We start from the raw sequence: 20366 nt of genomic DNA, 5'->3' as shown, positions 1-20366 counted from the left end.
AAGAATGGTATAATACTAGAAATGAAAAGCAAAAATACCTAACTAGAAAATCTTCAATTATTTATAAAATTAAGAAATATAATTATCATTCATAGACAAAGGAAAAATCACAATGGAAATTAGAAAATTATTAATTGAAGGAATTTGGAATGGGGCTAAAGATAAACTTAAAGGAAAAATTAAAGCCTTATAATGTATATTTTTAAACACATGGAAGATTTACATCAATGAGTTAAGTGTAAAACTCTAAAACTGAATAGCAAGTTAAACAAAAAGATAAAAACATATTAATGAAGTCAGAAGTAAATTTAAATACAGAAAAACCAACATTTGATTCTTTGAGAATATGATAAAAATTGTTAAACTTCCTAATACACTGTTCAAGAAAAAAGATAATACACTATTTATTAAAATTAGATACTTGAAAGGGAATGCCACTACTAGATTTTCACATACTAAAAAGAATATGAACTATATTCTGAGCTATTTTGTGCCAATAAATTTGACAATTTGGATGAAATGGGCAAACTCCCTGAAAAAAAAAAATTTACCAAAATGACATAGGAAATGTTTTTAATTCTGCATTTTAAAAAATTAAATCTTTGGGATCCCTGGGTGGCGCAGCGGTTTGGCGCCTGCCTTTGGTCCAGGGCGCGATCCTGGAGACCCGGGATCAAATCCCACATCAGGCTCCCGGTGCATGGAGCCTGCTTCTCCCTCCGCCTGTGTCTCTGCCTCTCTCTCTCTCTCTGTGACTATCATAAATAAATAAAAAATTAAAAAAAAATTTAAAAAAAATTAAATCTTTAATCGAAGACATACCTACAAACAAAACCTTAGACTTCCACTAGTGAATTATATCAAAAATTATATCAAAAATTTTAAATACCAAACATACACAAGTATTTCCACCCTAACTCATTTTATCAGCCCAGAATAACCTTGATTGAGAAATCTGACAAGTACTTTACAAAAAATAAAAATTATAAACCATTTTCAACAATAAACATAAATTTTTAAAAACCTAAACAAAATATTAGGAAGAAATGTCATGACCAAGCAGGGTTTATCCAGGTATGTACAGTTAATTTTCATTTTAAAAAGTCAGTGTAGGTAATCAAAATGAATAAAGAACAAAGGAGGGATCCCTGGGTGGCGCAGCGGTTTGGCGCCTGCCTTTGGCCGAGGGCGCGATCCTGGAGACCCGGGATCGAATCCCACGTCGGGCTCCCGGTGCATGGAGCCTGCTTCTCCCTCTGCCTGTGTCTCTGCCTCTCTCTCTCTCTGTGACTATCATAAATAAATTTAAAAAAATTTAAAAAAAAGAACAAAGGAGAAAAATATTATCCCAACAAAAACATTTGATTAAAATTATCATCCATTCCTGATAGTCACACAAAAATTTATATATCTGATAAAAAGCCATGAGAGAACTTCTTTTATTACTGAAAAGATTATTTGCAAATTCACCATTATAATTGTCACCCAGACCAGGTGACCTCTAACTTTGTATTTACAAGTGTATTTTTAATAGACTTTATTTTTTAGACTAGTTTTATGTTTACTGCCAAATTGAACAGAAAGTATACAGTTACCATATACCCCCCTTCCCTCCAACATGCACAAACCCCCCCCCCCCACTATCAACGCTTAGCACCAGAGTGGTACATTGTTACAACTGATAAACTAGTATTAACACAATTATCACGCAAAGTCTGCACTTTGCAGTAGCATTCACTCTTGGTGTCATTTAATCTATGGATTTTGACAAAAGTATAGTGACATGTATACACTACTATAATATCATACAGAATAGTTTCATTGCCCTAAAAATCCTCTGTGCTCTGCTTATTCATCTCTCCCTCCTCATCCCCTAGAAAACACTGATTTTTGACTGTCTCCATGGTTTTGCCTTTTCCAAAATGTCAGGTAGTTGAAAGTATGTAGCCTTTTCAGGTTGGTCTCTTCCACTAAGTAACATGCAATTAAGGTTCCTTCATGTCTTTTCATAATTTAATAGCTCATCTCTTTTTAGCATTGAAAAATAATTTATTGTCTGGATGTACTATAGTTTATCCATTCGTCTACTGAAGGACAACTTGGTTGTTTCCAAGTTTTGATGATTATTCATAAATCTGCTATAAACATCTTTTGCCAGTTTTTCTGTAAATGTACATTTTTAATTCCTTTGGGTAATATCAAAGAACATAATTGCTGGATTGTATAGTAAAAGCACGTTTAGTTTTGCAATAAACTGTCAAACTGCCTCCAAAAACAATCACACCATTTTGCATTCCCATCAGCAATGAATCAGGATTCTTGTTGCTCCAACATCCTCACCAGTATTTGATGTTTCAATGTTTTGCATTTTTACCATATCAATAGCTGTTTAGGGAATTTATAATTCTCTGCTAACATATGATGCTGAGCATAAAGGAGAATATTTCTATATAAATATAAGTGATAAATCTCACCATCTACCACCATACAAAGTTACATAATTTTTTTCTCTGGTGATGAGAACTTTTAAGACAACTTCCAAGAAAGTTTCAAATTTGTAACACATTATTACTGACTATAGTCTACCATGTCATACATCATGATTTATTTATTTTATAACTAGAAGTTTGTACTTCTTGATCCCCTTTACCCATTTTGCCTATCCTCCAACCACCACCACCCCACTCTGGCAACCACCAATCTATTCTCTGTAACTGAGTTATGTTTTGCTTGTTTTTTAGTTGACACAAGTGAAATCATATGATATTTAGGATAATAATCTCAAGATCCATCCATATTATCACAAATGGCAAGATTTCATTCTTTTTTATGGCTGAGTAGTATTCAGTTGTATAGTGTGTACACCACATCTTCATTATCCATTCATCTATCAGTGGAAACAAGTTGTTTCCATATCTTAGGTATTGTAAATAATTCTGCAATAAACATGGCAGTACATATATCTTTTCAAATTAGTGTTTTCATTTTCTTCAGATAAATACTTTAAAGTAAAATTGCTGGATCATATATAAGTTCTTCCTTTAAATTTTGAGGAAACTCCATATTGTTTTCCATTGTGGCTGCACCAATTTATGTTCTCACAACAGTATGCAAGATCTTATTCCCTTTTCTCCACATTGTTACCTACACTTATTTCTTGTTTTTTTTTTTTTGATCATATCTATTCTGACAGGTTTGATGTGATATATCACTGAAGTTTTAATTTGCATTTTCCTGATAATTAGTGATTTGAGCATTTTTCCATGTGCCTGTTGGTCATCTGTGTGTCTTCTTTGGAGAAATGTCTATTCAGATCCTCTGCCCATTTTGTAATTGGATTGAGTTCTTTATATATTTTGGATATTAACCCCTTATCAGATATATTATTTGCAAATACCTTCTCCCATTTGGTTGGTTGACTTTTGTTTGTTGATGGTTTCCTTTACAATGCAAAAGCTTTTAATTTTGATGCTGTCCCAATAGTTCATTTGCTTTTGTCTCCCTTGTCTCGGGAGAATATCCATAAATATGTGGCTAAGACCAATGTCCAAGAGATCGTTGCCTAAGTTTTCTTTTAGAAGCTCAATGTTTTAAGAGCTCAGCAGTTGTTCTTTAATCTATTTTGAATTTATTTTTGTGTATGGTATAAGAAATTGGCCCAATTTCATACTTTTGCATATAGCTGTCCAGTTTTCCCAGCATCATTTATTGAAGAGGCTTTTTCCCATTGTATATTTTTGCATCCTTTGTCATAGATTAATTAACCACATAAGTACAGGTTTATTTCTGGACTCTATCCTGTTCTACTAATCTACGTGTCTATTTTGGTGCCAGTGCCACACTATTTTGATTTCTATAGGTTTGTAGTATATCATGAAAACTGAAATTGTAATACTTCCAACTTTGTCCTTTCTCAAGATTCCTTTGGAGTCTTTTGTGGTTCCATACAAATTTTAGAATTCTTTGTTCTAGTCTGTAAAAAAATACTATTGGTATTTTGATAGAGACTGCACTGAATCTGTAATCTTTTAGTAGTTCGGACATTTTAATAATATTAATTCTTCAAATATGAGCATGGCTTATCTTTCCATTTGTTTGTGTTGCCTTCAATTTCTTTCATCAATGTCATATTGTTCAGAGGATAGGTATGTCTCAAGCTATTTTTTTTTATTTCTCCTTCGATTTTTTTATTGACTCTTTAGTAGTTCAGTAGCCCCTGTGGCAGATGCTTTAAGATTAGCAAATGAATCCCTTTATGGAAGGTCTAGGTTCTTTTTAAACTGCTGCTTTTGCATTGGGTCTGGGGCAAAGGAGTCTGCATGTAAGCCCTTTAAGAGAGAAATCTCCATTCCCTAAGATCCACTGGTTCTCCCAGACAAAAGCTCCACTGGTTTTCAAAGTCAGATGTTTGGGGGATTTTTCCTTCCAGTGAATGTCCCAAGGATTGAGATGCCTAATGTGGAGCACAAATACCTTCCTGCTCATGGAGAAGTTCTTTATTGGTGAAATGTCCCTTCTGTTTGTGTGTCTTTTCACTGGGGTGTGGTTTTTGTGAGACCATGCCTCTGCATCTCCTACCAGTCTTGATATGGCCCTTTTATCCTTCATTGTAGATTAGCTGTTTAGCTATTTCTTAGGTTCTTTTCAGAGGGGATTGTTTCTTATGCAGCTACAGATTTGTTGTGTCTGTGAGATGAGATGAATTTAGGATCTCTCTACACTGAAATTTTGAACCATTTCCTCTCTAGGAATGTTTAATACTGTAAAGAATATCTACACAAAGCATCTAGCAAATATAATAATAGCAAACTATTGAATGATTCCCTCCTAATGTTGGGAACAAGATGAAGATGTATGCTATCACTAATTCTGTTCAAAATTTTACTAAAAATCCTAGTAGTCAATATGGCAAGACAAAATAAGATATAATAAATGGAGAAGAAGCAAAACTATAATTATTTCAAAATGACAAAAAAATCCAGAAGAATCTACCTATAAACTATTAGAATTACCAATTTGATTTAGCAATTTCCCTGATTCAAGATCAACATGCAAAAATTAATCCTATTTCCTTATAGCAGTAATGGAACAAGAATTAAGAGAATTTTACAAAAAAAAATCTAAATAATTGCAAAATATGCCATATTGAGGACCTGAAAAACTCAATATTGAAAAAGTGTCAATTCTCCTAAAATTGACCTGTAGAGTTTTATTATTATCTCAAACAACTCCTAACAGATTTCTGTGCATGTGTGTAATTTTATATGCTGATTCTAAAATGTATACAGATGTACAAAAAACTGAGAATGAAAACAATCTAGAACAAAACCAAAACTGAAGGACTTACATTAAGATGTATCAAAAGTTATTGTAAAACTATAATAATTAAGAATTGTAATGTTGGGGTACCTGGTTGCTCAGTCAATTAAGCATCTGACTCTTCCTCTCAGGTCATGATCTTAGAGTGAGATCAAGCCCCATATCATGCTCCATGCTCAGTGGGGAGTCTCCTTGACATTCTCTCTCCTTCAGCCCTTCTCCCTATTCATGCTCTCTCTCTCTCTCTCTCTCAAAATAAATATTTTTTTAAAAAATGTAATATTGGTCCAAACAAATATGAAGAGAGCAATGGAATACGACAGAAAATCCATACTCAAATTCGTACATAAATCCATGTGGTCATTTGATTAATGACCAAGATTACATTGATGCCCATGGGGAAAAGATGATATTTTGAATAAGTGTTATTGGGTAACTAAATGTCCATATAGAAAAATATATGTATTTTTTAAAAAATAAAAAATATTTTTAAAAAATAAAAAATGTATCTATTAATATATACCTCATATATACATAAAAAGTAATTGCAGATGTGTGGGAGATCTAAATATGAAAGCTAAAACAATACATCTTTTAGAAGAAAACAGGATATCTTTAGGATGCCAAATATATTTTAACAGTATACAAGATACTAATCATAAAGAGAAAATTGATAAATCTGACTACACTAAAAATAAGAATTTTGGGGGGCAGCCCGGGTGGCTCAGCGGTTTAGCACTGCCTTCAGCTCAGGGCCTGACCCTGGGGACCCGAGTTTGAGTCCCACATCGGGCTCCCTGCATGGAGCCTGCTTCTCCCTCTGCCTGTGTCTCTGCCTCTCTCTCTCTCTCTCTCTCTCTCTCTCTCTCATGAATAAATCAAATATTTTTTTAAAAATTTTTAAAAAATAATTTTTGTTCATCAAGACATCATTTTGAAGAAGCAAGTCACAAAGTAGAAGTATTTGCGATATATTCCTGACAAAGAATTTGTAGATAACATATAAGAATAATTCCAACAAACTGATAAGAAAGTAAAAGCCCACAGAAAAAAATGGGCAAAAGACTTACCAGGTATTTTGCAAAGAAAAAAATCAGCCAGTAAACTATAAAGTGTTCAGCATCTTTAGTTATTAGGAAAAGGAAATTCAAAACAAAATGATCAAAGGCTGAAATTGAAAGGCTGACTATACTAACTGCTAGTGAGAATATGGAACGATAAGAATGCTCATAAATTGGTGGTATCACTTCAGAACACTGTTTGCCAATATCTACTAAAGCTGAACATAACCACACCCTATGATTCAACAATTCCACTCTTACACATATACCCAACAGAAATGCATACATATATGCATCAAAGGACATTTCCAAATGTCCACAGTACCATTAAATAGGTCAACCAACAGTAGAATGGACAAATAAACTGTATATGTGCATGCAGTGCAATATTATATGGCACTAAAAATGAACCAACTATTGTTACTCCAAACAATATGGGTCTGCTAACGTTACATCTCTCAGGTAATAATTCTAAGAGAAAGAAACCAGACTAACCATAGCACAAACTGTGTAATTCCATTTGTATAAGTTAAAAACATGCAAACCTAATTAATTATGACACCAGAAAGTTTCTTTTAACCTTCAGGAATGGATAATGAGATAAAGGGAATAAGGGTACTTTTGAAGTGTTGATAACTATTTCTTGAACTGGGTGATAGTTACATGGGTGTGTTCACTTTATGACAACTTGTCACTTAATTTCTCTGTATATATGTTACAATCTAGTAAAAACTTTACTTAATAGAAGTCACAGTGGGCTTAAAAGGACATTTGGTTAAAAGTAGGAAGCTAACTTAAATTATAAAGGGGAGGCATAAATAAGTACTTCTTCAGCCAGATAAGTTTAAGTATTGAAAATTCCTAAGGATCAAAGCCAAAGCATGTTTATAAATAATCTACATGAGAAAGTATCTAATGAAATCCCCATACTTGTAGACAGTATCTTTCAGGTTGTAGAAAACCCATTCAATAGGGATAAACTGCAGGACGACTGAAAAGGCTTTTTTGAAAGTGAGCTGAATGGTGGTAAATGTGTTTCTCTGTGGTCAGCTAAATAGTAATGCAGGGAATAAAAAGAATATAAAGATGTCTTATTCAACTTTATATATGTATCAGAGCATATAGGATAGAGCATTTATACACAATTGGTACTAAAAATCATTGTTGATAAATGAAGGATTAAATGAAACAATAAATAATGGGTTCCAACTAAGCTATCAGTTTGAACTCAGGAAAATGCCAAGGCAAGGAGTTATTATAGATTATTCCCTGAAGAAACAGACCTAATGTACTAGTGAATTTGAGGTAATATTCCCAACAGCAAGAAAGATTTTAAATTTAAAATAGAGGAAATTGTTCAACTGACATTCTTAAAATATACTAATAGAACCTCCAAAATAGAGAAATAGGACCTCCAAGAGCAGAGTGTGTAGAAAGACCTGGCCTGTAAAGGTGAAGGTAAGTCAGGAGTAAAGCTGAAGGCCATAAAGTTATCACAAACTATTAACATACATATTAATGCCTGTGATGGCTAGTTTTACGTGTCAATTTGGGTAGGCCTTAGTACCCCCTATTTATCAAAGGTGGATCTAGGTTTTGCTGTGAAGATACCGTGTAGATATGGTTGACATCTGGAATCAGTTGACCTTAAGTGAAGAAGATTACTCTCCATAACGTGGTTGCACCTCATCCAATCAGGTGGAAAGTAGTAAGAGCGAAAAACAAGATTTCCTAGAGAAAAAGTTGTCTCAAGACTGAAGCATCAACTCCTGCTGAGTAGTCAACCTCCTGGCTGTGCTATAGGTTTCAGATTTGCCAGCGTTCACAACAGCAAAAGCCAATATCTGAAAACAAATGTGTGTGTGTGTGTGTGTGTGTGTGTGTTTGCATGGGTGTGTATCTATACCAATAGATAGAGAGATAGAGATAGAGGTAGAGATAGAGGTAGGGAGAGGTACAACCTATTGGTTCTGTTTCTCTGGTGAACCCTAATAGAATGCCTCAAGAACACCAATGCCAAACGTATATCAGTTGAAATGATAGAAATAGAAATGAAGGGCAGCTCCGGTGGTGCAGCGGTTTAGCACCACCTGCAGCCTGGGGTGTGATCCTGGGGACCTGGGATCGAGTCCCACTTCTGGCTCCCTGCATGGAGCCTGCTTCTCTCTCTGCTGGTCTCTCTCTTTCTCTCTCTCTCTCTCTCTCTCTCTCTCTCTCTCTCAATAAATAAATAAATAAATAAATAAATAAATAAATAAATCTTTAAAAAATAGAAATGAAAAAGTAGGAAAATTTATTGTAGACAGAAAGAACAACACATAAAAAGAATCTGAGAAAAAGGAACGTGGCTCATTTGATGATCTTAAATAAGGCTGGTGTGAAAGGAATGAAGAAGAAAAGAAGAAAGAAAGAAAGAAAAAAAAAGGAAGAAAGAAAGAAAGAAAGAAAAAAGAAAGAAAGAAAGAGAGAAAGAGAGAGAGAGAGAGAGAGAAAGAAAGAAAGAAAGAAAGAAAGAAAGAAAGAAAGAAAGAAAGAAAGAAAGAAAGAAAAGAGTATAACACAAGTGCAGAGAAGTAGTCAGGCTTACCCTGAGCTCCATGGAACATTCTAACTTCTGTCCACCCTTCAGAACTCATCTCAAGCATCACCTCTTCCGGTAAGCTTTTCCTGACTCTCTCAGCCCACACCAATCCCCCCCCCCCTTCTACTCTCTGATCACACGCGATTCTTTTTCCTTCATGGCAGATTATTAGGAGGACCTCATTATACAGACTGAGTTCATGAGAGCTCAGTTATATAAATGCTTTGCTCAGGGCCTAAAACATTATAGGTAGTCAGAATACACTTGTTAGATGAATTAATAGATATTCCTATTCTGTAATATGTTCCTTATTCACTTTACATGTAAGATTAAAGGTATTTAAATATCACAGAGAATAAGGCAATACTAAAATTTTAGTAAAAGTTCTTGAGTGAAATCAAATAATCAGGTATAATCTAGTTAGACAAAATACACATTGAGCTGCCACTTTATGCTAGAAATTATAATGACTATGAAAACTTACATGAGCTTTAGCCAAGTTCTTGATCTCAAGAAGATTATAATGGCAATATCCAATTCATTTATGAAAACTTTTGAATGAATATGAGAAAATATTTAAATCAGTAGAAAACAAAATGCAAGCATAATAAAAGGATCACAGATTGAACCCAGACATAAAGACATAAAGAACAGACCTTGGAGCTAAACTGCTTGGGTTTAAATCTTTGGCACTTCTTAGCTGTGAACCTTGACCTCAGATTCCTCATCCATAAAATGTGAAAACCATATTACTTACTTCATACAATTGCTTAAAGATTAAATCAGTCAATTTATGCAAAGCTCTTAGAACATTGCCTGATGCCTAATTGCTGTAGACATGGTTGTATAGAAATGGTTGAGGCTATTACTATTGACATAGAAACTGAACTGAAAGAATTACCATAATGTGTAAAGTCAAGAGAAGCTTTTTAAAAATTGTGAATTTTTACATTATGTTTTCACGGAAGGTAGAGTTAAGAATTAGAAATGAGATGGCGGGTTCTTCCTGATGGATAGAAGGTACAATGATATAATGATGGTGATTTTTAAACATTAAAAAAAATAGTAAAATTTAAACCATTTCCTTTTGAGTGTGTTGATTTGATGACCTTTGCCCCATAAGGCCTGGGCATCCCTCTGCCTTGGGAAGATTAGAAATGACACATAAGAAATGCACAGAGAAAGGTAATATTCACCTTTTGATAAGCAAAGGGGATTATGTAACAAATTACTAGGCTACCGGCTTATCCATTGTCTTAAGAATTTTTTCCTCCAATTATGTAATTCCCTCTTGAGCTCATTTACACTTACGTCACAGACATACCTTACTGATCATCTTCCTCCCTGGCCCCTCCATTGTCACTGTGTTTTAGGAACCTACTCCCTAACACGGAACAGAGTCCTTTCCCATATTTTCCTTCCTCTGAGTCCAGATATCTCACATCCATGTCCACTAGAAGAAATCTCAAGTTCCTTCACTAAAAAAATATATTTGCCAAATTCCATTGAGCCTCTCTTAAGTTGCTTAAGAATTCAACATTCCAGTCTCAAGCAGTGGCCTTCAGATTTTTTTAACCAATGTCAAAAACAGTCAATGACAAGTCCATAACTTAGAGGTTCACAGCTAAGAGTGTTCTGCAAAGAAGCCCCTTGCAAAATGAAGAAAACATCTCCCCCAACGAGCAGCTCCTATCCTGCTCTTAAAACTATTGGAAGCCAGTTCCTGGCACACGGAAATAGCCATATCACCTCCTCAGTTAGTCATCAAAGTTTCAGGTATGCCAGCTCAGGTCGGGTAATTAGTCCTTAAAAAAACAAGTTGCCAGAAATCATAAAGATTAGTTGTAATCAGAAAGTTGTTTTTCTTTCCCCCAAAGCCTGTGTCTACAAAATCAGGCATTATCTAAGATGACTGTTAACCCCAAAATAAGGAGAGCATCTTAGGGCCTTTCAAAGAACAGAACGAGGGAGGCCCTGACACAAAGATTGTTGGTGTTCACTCAGTGCTGAAGGAGAGAAAGGATGGAAAACACACACTTTCATAATTATGGATGAAGTCTCCCCACTCAGGTTCTTTCATCATTATCCAGGACTTGAATCACTGGAATCTCTTTTTGGTCCACTAATAAATGGTTTGAGTACTGGCTGCATGTCACTATGGTTAAAGCAAACCATCTGAGTCAATCTTTCAAACATACAACATAATGAAGAAATCCATCATCTGCCTGTCCCCTCCCCTTTTGTATTGTTTCCCAATGCCCTGTCATGTGGTGGCAACAACCCTAGATTAAATATCTCCCCTCAAGCATCCACATTCATATATATATATATATATACACATATATATATGAATAAGGTTGAATACACACTTGGAAAAATATTTGCAAACATAAAATGAATAGACAGTGGTTCAATTACATAAAATCTCTCTAAATAAGGGACTCTCTCCATCAATCAATCAAGGAGCAGTCCTTGTGCAACCCACTAATGTTCCTAGTGGATTGCAGCATATGCTGGGAGGTATAAAACTGATGCTTAAAGAGCTAACATATGAAATAAGTGCTCAATTATGTAGCTATGAGTTTAACAGAATTTCAGAGACAGTGAAATGCCTACTACGTCTCTCAGCTACGTTCTTTTAATTACCTGTCTCCAACCCAGCAGTACTATTGGTAAGATGTAAAGTGCACCAGGAAATAATTTAACTTTCACATATGCAGCTCCCTCTTATTGGACGCTGGTCTCATTTACCAACTGTTGCTTATTCTCTAGCCCCTATATTGCTCAGATCTTCCACTTTGTTTACATTGCCTACTGCTAGTCTGTATCTCCATTTTTGGATTCTGATTCTATTCTCTCCCTGGTAAGCATTCCCTGGGATACATAACTCAGTAAATCACCTCACTCACCCCCATTTGTTTGAGTTCCTACACTTTCATCACCCATTCCAGTTATGACTCAACCCCGTGGTTGGGAACCAGTTTGTATTTCATTAGCTTCTTATCCCCAGGTAAGTGGGGTGAACAGAACAGTGTGGAAGCATGTGAGTGTGCTGGATGCTCTAATAGTCTGGATTAAGACTCCATTAGAGATGACTTCCTCTGGGTGAAAAGATACTTCTTTCAGAACACTTGGGCACATTTTGTATATACCTATAACTATACCTAATATACTTATACTATACCTAATATACTTGGGCACATTTTGTATATACCTATAACTATACCTAAAACATTTTTAGGAAATCTGGATATGCTATCTTGATTTCTAATTTATTTGGACAATTTTGTGACCAGCTCCGTTCCCAACTAAGTCAGGACAAGGAGCATTTTTGATATTCTGAACATGGCCTAAATGTCCTAAATAAAGTGTTAGACGTATAACTACTCCTTCAAATATTCAACCTGCTGTAACAACTCCAAGGGGTCAGGCTTTAATGAGCTTGTATCTCCCATGGTACAACATGTATTCTCACAAGAAGGTAATGAGTAGAGGACCAAGCAATATTTGAACCAATTTGTTATATTTAGCCCTTTAGCTTACCCAGGGTCCAAACAATGCTTCAGCACCTAATGAACAATAACCTTTACAACTTCTGTCAGAAGAGGGTGAGGAATAGAATGTAGTTCCTAGACCGGGGTTTTATACCCATATATTCATTCACAGAACCTAGGCTTCAAAAGCCTTTCATAGATATGGGTCTAAGACAATAGCAAGATGTTATCCTCATGCAACAACAAATCATTTCATTTTTCAGTGACCTGAAGTTATATTCCCAGATCATTGCCTTTGTCCCTTAGGAGATGTGGATAATACCAACAAAAGTGTCAACAGTACATAGGCTGAGAATCAGATTATCTTCCCATTCACAACCCACTTCTAGCCATTAGATAACCAGGTATTGGGTCCTGTGGCTCTAGTCTATCCACTTCTTATGAGAGATGATGAGACCAGATAATTCTTTGGTTCCAGTTCCCATGGCTCAAAGGTTAGCCAGAACTCTCAAGAACTCTAAAGCTTGAATTATAGAACAAAGAGGTAGGTGATGGGAGAGGTTGAGAAAAAATCAGGACCACTCATGGGTCACTTGCCAACTGAAGTTTAATGGAATTTATAAAGAGAAAAAATATAGATTAGGAAAAATACAAATACATTGGTGGTGGAAAACTAGAGTAAATACCAAATATCCTTGTTCCTAGGATCCTTATAGTCTCTTTGAAGCCAAGACCACACCCATTAGAGCTTCTATTCTTAGGTTTCTGTAAGATGATGTCTGTCCTTTATACCCAGTAAACTTAGCATACAACCCATGTTTTTGAAATGGCAGGTCCCTAAGCTATTACATATCATCCTTGGCTTCATGCTTCATGCTTCATGCTTCAGAGGTTTTTTAATATCAATAATATAAGATATCACATATGATATAACAGATATGTTATAACTATTATATACATATGCCACAAATCTAGCCTTCTGCTGAGAACTCACCTGTATTAGTTTGCTAGGGCTGCCGCAACAAAACACCACAGACTGGGTGACCCAAATAACATAAACTTATTTTCTCACAGTTCTGTAGGTAAAAATCCAAGATCAGCGGCAGGTTTAGTTTCTCTTCAGGTCTCTCTCTATGGCTTGCAGATGTCTGCCTTCTTGCTATGTCTTCATGTGGCCTTTCTTCTGTCACATTCCTGATGTCACTTCCTCTTCTTATAAGGACCCCAGTTCTATTACATTAAGGCTCCAACCTGTGAATTCATTTAACCTTAATTACCTCTTTATAGGCTCTATCACCAAATACAGTCCCATTGGGGATTAGGGCTTTAACACGTACATTTGGGGGGAGACACGATTCACTTCATAATAGTATCTACAGGAAGACCTTGAGTTCCATGGGATCCCAGAAATGGCAGAAATATTTAAGCTGAAGATGTCATGTATCTTTAAAACAGTCTAAGTCTTCCAGTATCTGAAATCAATTTATGTTAGCCTTAGGCTTCCATAGTTAGAGTAACAACTGTTTTATCTCAGAAAGCGCCCAAACAAGGGCCTTACTGAAACATGCTTATTTTTGGCTATCAATGTTATTCTAGAAGCCTAAATTCACCACCTAAAGATTTTCTGGTCAAGCCATGGTCCAAGTAACCATGGGCTTCCTCAAAGTTTTGGGGGTTGCACCCTCTACAATTTGGCCAACAGCTCTTGTAAATTCTAGGGATCCAGACCACTATCCCAGCACCTTACCCAAAATACCCAGGCCTGAAGGCCATGCTCCCCATGAGATCCCTGTCAGGAGAATTTCACTGCTATGCCACCCCAGTTATCTCTACTGTCTTATCTGATTTACTCAATAGTGTTTTAACACCTATAGTTAGCAATGGTTGGTGCAGTTTCAGGACAATGCCAAGCATATTATAAGTACTCAATACATTCCTGAATGAATGAATAAATAAGTGAATAAACCTAATCCTTTGGATATCTGGTGGCACTGTACCAAAGTGAAGTGCTATACAAATACCACTGTCAAGTGACTTATGTTGATATCCATTCTGATTGGTGGAGCTCAAGGCCAATAAATTGGTAAATACTGGTAATAGCATTTTCGGTTATTCCTGGGGAAAATATAGAGGCATCTGTGATAAGTTTGGGGATTTCAGGCCAGCTCAAGAAAAACACAGTACTAGGATGACAGTATTGCACAATAAGACAGGGTTGCATGAGAGAAGCCCTCTTCCTTCCAAGAGAAGTAGAAGACTTTTCAGAGACAGCAGCATAGGGCCAACACCCAGAAGATGAGGAAGGCAATAGAACTCTTGGGCGACAGGTAAATCAGAAATAGGGCCACAGCTAGGCCATGCCACTCTGCAGTCTCTGAGCCAAAGAGTTCTAACAGGCAGCAGTAGTTTGGGGTCTTCTACAGCTACAGGGTTTGTCTTATCTGTAAGTAGCATATATTAGATGTAAATTTGTGGAGTATGTACTCTCAAAGGCTTAAAATACGCTTACTTGGGTGATACTTAAGGTAACTAGATATGTAAGATTTTTAGCTTGGCATTGGTAGGCTTTGAGCTAACTCTCCTAGCCTGCTATAAAGAAATAAACAACAGAGAGGCCAATAAATGGAAGCCATGTTAGCCCATTTAGATAACAGAGTCCTGGAAAACAAACAAGAAAAGTGTCACTAGGTTCCTCAGACCCTTTGCAGAGAAATCTGTCCCCCATTTTCCAAAAAAAGCTTAGACACCAAAGGAGGATAGGATATCTCTCTACAAGCAAGTGAAAGATAATCCCTGGTGGTCAGGTGGAAATGGTGAGGAACTCCTGATAGCTGAAGTGGAGAGAATTTAGATTCTCTGGATTACCCTATACCTGTGTGAAATGTACTGATCCTATGATCTATTTTAACCATGAACCTCTGTTTATATCCCAATTTCAGATAAGCCTTTCTAGACCCCTTGAGGACAAAGAACCACCTCTTTGCTGCACACCATGAATGTCAGACTGATAACCAGATGAAATATGTAAGATGTGCATTGCAAAACCATCTCAGATTCAGCTCTCCTCTTTCTTACAAATGTCTCAAGTCAGGGTTAGCTTAGTCCAATCATTTATTATTCTACTTAGAATATACCATTTTATTGCAATCATGGATTTCTCTCCTAACCTCCTGCATGAGATTTATAATTCATTAGATAAGGCAAATAAAGCATAATTCAGTCCCAAGGGTAGTCACTCAAAACTTTTTGCCTTTAGTAATAAAAGAATGCTTAGTGGAAGAATTGGCTTTCAAAAAAAAATGAGTACATCCAGATAGAGGAGGGAGAAAGAGAAGTCCAAGTTAGGAAAAAGATGAACAAAGTCTCTAAGCTCAGAATAAGCTGTTCAACTGAACCAGAGAGTATATCCTATGAAAGCAGTTTATAGAGAAAGAGACTAAATTATAGAGAAACATAGAGGCAAAGGAGTTTGGACTTAATTCAGGAGTCACTGAAAGTTCCTGTTCTAGGAATACTCTGGAAATGTTGTTTGGGCATGGAACTGTGAATAAATGGCATGACATACCCTCACCTCAACCTCTAGTGAATGCTGGATAAATCAGAATTACACCCAGGTACATACACATACTAGAACCTACAAAAGTTTGGGCCACAAATAAAAGCCTTCTTAGTCCCAGAGGCCTTTTCTTAACTTGAGAAAGTTGCCTGGAAATGCATTATCCCTGAGAGACTATTACCCCCTACAAAGAATTTAAGCTGAGAAAGTTTGAGCTATCCTTTGTATTGAATCAGCCAATTTTTTAAGCTCTTTAAGTTAGTGTAACTTCAATGCCAAAAATTTAGATGATATTTGGAAAATTCTATTTAGGGCCCAGCAATTCCTAGAGCACTTCTCAGATGCTTTCAAATTAAAGATCAATTGAAAACCACAGTCATGCATTCCAAATTTCAGTGATCTAATGGGCCATGGGTAAAGCAGTATGTCTTTATTTTTACAGCGATAGAAAAGAAATAGACATTTTCAAACCCTTACATTTTCTTCTTTTTGAATTCTTTCTCTAAAACTGGACAATTGTAAATTCCAAAACTGCCAGGGACTCTTCTCTTCAAATACATATAAGAAATACTGGGACATAATTTTTTTGTATTGGCACTTTCTTATTACACATGGAGAGAGATCAAGTATAGGCATTATCTAAGAATGTACAGAGAAAAATCCGTTAGGACAAAGGAAAAGAATGCTCACTTTATATGAACTTAGATATTCAAAGATCCTGTATAAAAGTAAAATAATTAGGATAAAGGGTCTATAGGAAAAAAAAAAAAGAACAAAAAAATGTGATGAACTTTTACTGAAAATAAAATTCTGAAAAGAGTCACCCTTAATCTGTTTAAGTCAGAATAAGCTAGGTTATGCAGTGGTAATAAATAACCCTGAAACCCCAAAGACTTAACCAAGAAGAGTTAATGTCTTCCTCATAGAAAACCCATTACAGATAACAGTTCCTCTCCAGAGCATCTACACACAGTTGACTCCAACATTTTAATCTTATCATCACAATTCAGGTCCTCCTTCACAATTGCCAAGAGAATAGAAGTAGCTAGAGGGGTCCATGATAGCTTTTCAGTTCTTCATTCCAGAAGTGACATACATCATTTCTACCCACTCCATTAGCCAGAACTAGTCATTAAGACCTGCTCATCTGCAAGGAGACCTGGAAATACAAGGTACCAATAATATCCAAATAAGAGTGTGGTTGGTAGACAGCCAAAGACAGAAGGAAGAAAAGGAAATAAAGAAAAAAATGGGAAAAAATAAACTTATAGAAGGAAGAGGAAGAAAAGGAATGGATGAAATTTAACCACAGATTCAGAACCAAGAATCTATAAATTCTGAGTCCTAATCTCAGCTTTACCCCAGTCTTATACAATATTTAGGTTCTCCCAAGCCTTAGGATCCCTAGCCATATAGGAAAATTTCTTGAGAAAGATGTGAAAAGCCCCTTGGAAAAATAATTATTCTAGAGAGTTAAGTTCTCTGAATAGGAACTGGGTATATGCATTATGTCAGAAACATAAGACATGGAAGCTAAAAGTCTCACAGAAATGCAGAATACTCTTGAAAATGCCATTTCCACCCATGGGCACCAAAACATTCAACTAAACATTCTAAAGAACTTCTTTGCTTAAGATACCACAGATTTGACATAGATATCCTGGGGAAGAAGGAGCCAAGAGACAATGTTAGGACTCAAGTCTGCAGATCTGTAATAGTAACCAAGCCCTATCACTAACTTTGACAACTCTATAACTCAATTTTCTCACGTATGAAATACAACTAGTGCTGGCATCATCTGTCTGCAATAAGAAAGTTTTCTGAAAGGCTCAGAGTATTCTACAAAATTAGCACTAATCAGAAAACTGTCATATCCCCAAGGTGGCAGTGGCACCTAGAGGTTCCTTCAAAGGGTACCCTTATTTCTGGAATCAGATCACTCAGTCATAAACCATTTAAATTTTTGATATTATTTCCTAAGTGGGAACAATCTGATACTATTTCATGTTCCCTATTGGAAGCACACTACATAGTACCTATCCTTGAATGTACCTTAGTACCTTTTTGTTTTGCTAAAGTCTAAGTTTATCTGGCTTAAATATATATATATATATATATATATATATATATATATATATATATATATACATATATATTTTTTAACATTTTATGTATACATGTATATTTATATACACATTTATATCTTTGTATGCATATGTACAAATATTTATTGTTGGTGTATGGGCTTATATGTCTGTTCTTTCCTCTGTGCCACCCCCTCCCCACTCCTGTTTGCCTATTTGCTGGAATCCAGCCTAGAGGCACACAAGATGAATACAGGCCATATGAATTCAGCAGCTTCGTGTATTTGGATGCTCAAAAGCAGCAGTCATCTATCAAAGGAAGTGTATTGGACTAAATGGAGAGATTTTTAATAAGAGGCAAGGGGGTGCACTTTACCTAATAAAAAGAGCATAGAAAGACCCTGGCTGAGGCTAATGTGCATAAAAAATTCAGCCTGTCAGATCCTCACTTTTCTAATTCAGTAATCTAAATAATTTATTTGACATTTTAGCTCAAGATGACCTTTCTTAGGAAAAAATTACTGTTTTAAACTTTTAGCAAGTACAACCCCAGCCACAGAATCCCTATTGAAGTCTGCATTTTCCCAAATGAGCAAAGGTTAATCTCGTAGCACTCAAACACATTGCTGACCCTTTTAAACAGCTCACAAAATGTCATTTAATTTTTTAATCTAATTTCAATTATACTGTAATATTTGGGTTGAGTATTTTGTGGGGATGGGATGGGGATGAGAGATTCTAGTCAGGTTCTAATTAGAGAAGTTTAGGCAAATAATCCATTTTAAATAAAACAGGTATTAGGGTCATGCATCCTCCTACGGTTTGAATATATATAAAACAAAATCAGGCACAATGTGTAATAATATCATGCACACTTTCCCTGAAGGATTAACAAGTAGGGATTAAGTTGGTTGATTCTTGAGAGAAACAACATGAGAATCCAAGGTTCTCAAAGGTGTTGTATGACCAAGGTAATTATTTGTTAAGCCAAGCTACTCAAAGAAAACTCATGCCCTAATCCACACAGTGTCCAATTTATCCTCAGATTCCATTCCAGGACAGTTCTGAATCAACCCAGGAGATCAGTAGGGTGACAGATGTCATAGACACATCACCCTTTCATCCATTCCACAAGCAGTTAGTGAAATCCCAATTTTTTTCTCTCAAGAGCCATTTCTTAGCTTGCTAGCAGGTCAAAACAAAAAACAAAAAAGGTGAAATTGTTAATATGTTGATAATTTGATCTTCCACTCTGCACAATAAGCTATCATTTAATCATTACATCCTAGAAAGCTTCCTAAGGAGATTTACAGATGTTGTAATACTTTGTTAACCAGGATCTCCTCCTATCCGCACTGAAGGATAGCACAATTTGATCCCCTAATTTGACAAACATTCCATTTTTCTGCAAAATTGTCCACGGTCACTTTTAAGCAACATCTTCATGGGAACGCTGTGTGGCTGAAATATCTCCGTTATTTCAAACCCAAAATATCATCATTGGTAGTTGTACCAAAAATGTGAGTAGAATGAGCTGGGTATTAACATCAAGCCAAGAAATGAAAACTCAGTTCCATTACTACCTTCTCATTACCACATCTCTTGATATAGCAACCCCCAGAGATTCCACTGCTCCTTATTTTTCCTTACCCTGAAATATCACATTTCCCTTCATCAAAAGTACCTACAAACCACAGTCTTAAGGAAGTTTCCTCAAAAAAGGGAATCTAGTACCTAACAGTCTACAAGAAGATGAGCCCGTCTCCTGCCTTTCCCACTTGATTGACCTCTGATAACCAAATTTGCCTCCAAAGGAATGCTTAGATTTTAAGAGACCCAGATGCAAATAAGGCTGTTGGCTATTCATTCTGACTTTAATAAGTACACTCTTAATAGGCACCATCATCAATGAGAACTGTGTGAAGTCTATCACACCATGCTGGTTCAAATGAAAAATAATCCATTTCTGTTCTTTTAGGTGTAGTCTTTTAGGTGTAGGGTTCTCAACTCAAGGTATGTAGCAGAGTCACCCAAGGAGCACTGTGAAAAACAGAAACTTGAGAGCCCCTCACAAACTCCATCAGACCTGTGGGTGTGGGCCCCATCTCATTTATTTTTTAAAAGGTATACAGAACTTTTTATGCCTACTGATCTCTGGTTAAGAATCATTAACCAGGTAACTAAGTTTTCACATGGGTTATCCAGTATGATTAAAATAGTGAGCGATTATGTACCCTGAGAAAGAGAATTCCCACCATGCCATAGTTAAGA

Source organism: Vulpes lagopus, chromosome 2 (genome assembly GCF_018345385.1).
Source record: "Vulpes lagopus strain Blue_001 chromosome 2, ASM1834538v1, whole genome shotgun sequence".
NCBI lineage: Eukaryota > Metazoa > Chordata > Mammalia > Carnivora > Canidae > Vulpes > Vulpes lagopus.
The sequence above is the reverse complement of the archived record's forward strand: the minus strand, read 5'-3'. Positions refer to the sequence as shown.